Source organism: Elaeis guineensis, chromosome 5 (assembly GCF_000442705.2).
Source record: "Elaeis guineensis isolate ETL-2024a chromosome 5, EG11, whole genome shotgun sequence".
Taxonomy (NCBI): Eukaryota; Viridiplantae; Streptophyta; class Magnoliopsida; order Arecales; family Arecaceae; genus Elaeis; species Elaeis guineensis.
In genome coordinates, this window is record NC_025997.2 from 68,142,085 (window position 1) to 68,143,917 (window position 1,833).

Genomic DNA, 1,833 nt, shown 5'->3' on the forward strand with positions numbered 1-1,833 from the left:
TTAGCCTAATAATCATTGGAGGCCCAAAGGCCTAGTGCTTATTGACTAATGGAACTATCATTCATAGTATGATAATTTGGTTGAGTCTTTCTGATGGTGGTTAGGTTGGCCGGCCAAAGTTGGGCCTGATCATTTATTGGTCCGATTCACCAAATCAAGTCATGTTAATGGTTGGACCTAACCAGATCTTTTCAGTGGAGGCCAAAGCCTACTGATTAGGTTCTGGGGCAAAATTAATTACTAGAAGTTGTTTAGAGAAACAACTGGTTATGAACCTACCCATAGATGCACATGGGTTGACCAACCAAAGTTGGGCTCGTGTGTGGTCCGTGTGGATTCTAGTACCCACTAAGGAATTAAAGTAATTCCTCGAATTGGAGGTTGAGGCTACCAGTTTGTAAAAATACTGGGAGAAACTTTAGACTAAAGTCCAAGTCTTTAGTATTAATAATTTATGTACTAATAAAAGTCTAGTTTTTCTTTATGCAGCTATGGCCACTACCCTATCGCTCCGGTCATTATTAGATAATGACAAGCTCATGGGACCTAATTTTGATAGCTGGTATCAAAAATTAAAAATCGTCCTTGAGCATGAGCGGATCCTTTATGTAGTAACGGATCCGGCACCCAAGGAGCCAACCCCGAATGCTAGAGGGACAGTTCGAGATACTTACCAGAAGTGGCTCAATGACCGCACCATCGTTCGGTGCATAATGCTAACGGCAATGAAGAGTTTAGCCGCAGGTTCGAGAATGCCCAGCCGCAGGAGATGCTTCAAATGTTGAACAACTCCTTTGGCACGCCTGACGATATTGAAAGGCACAAAACTAGTTATGTCATTTTCAATGCTCGGATGAGGGATGGGGCCTCAGTCATTGATCATGTACTGTACATGATCGAAATGATTGAGTGCCTAAGTAAACTGGGCTTTCCCTTGCACGAGCAGCTCGGTAAGGATGCGATCCTTAATTCATTGGGTACCCAAAAGAGATCAAAGGGTATTATTTCTACCTAGCTGATGAGCAAAAGGTGTTTGTCAGTCTTAAGGCAATCTTTTTGAAAAAAGAGTTCCTTGGCAAAGGGACTGTTGCCTCTAAGGTCGAACTTGAGGAAGTTCGGCAGGTGAAAAAATCGACACAAGTTGCTGAACCTAAACCGGATTTGGTTAGATCAGATCTGGAGCCCATTGCTCCTGCACCCTTAAGGCGGTCTGGTAGAGTACCACATCAACCGGATAGATACTATGGTTTCTTGGTCTGGGATGACGATCCTGTCGAACTTGATGAAAACGATGAGGATCCGATCACCTACATGGATGCAATGCAGAGACCTGACTCTGAGAAATGGCTAGAGGCCATGAAATTTGAAATGGAGTCTATGAAGGTCAACGATGTGTGGACATTGGTTGACCCACCCGAAGGAGTAAAACCCATAGGGTGTAAGTGGGTCTTCAAGAGGAAGAGGGCCGCAGATGGAAAGGTGGAAACCTATAAGGCCCGTCTGTTTGCCAAGGGATATCGTCAACGTTATGGTATAGACTATGACAAGACATTTTCTCCTGTGGAAATGCTCAAATCCATTTGGATTATGCTTGTGATAGCTGCCCATCTGGACTATGAAATCTGACAGATGGATATGAAGATAACTTTCCTAAATGGAGAGCTGGACGAAGAAATGTATATGATACAACCTGAAGGGTTCACATCCACAGATGAGTCTAAGGTGTGCAGGCTACAGAGGTCCATTTATGGACTTAAGCAAGCATCCCGGAGTTGGAACATATGTTTTGATAGGACGATCAAGACGTATGGCTTCGTTAAGAATGGAGAAGAG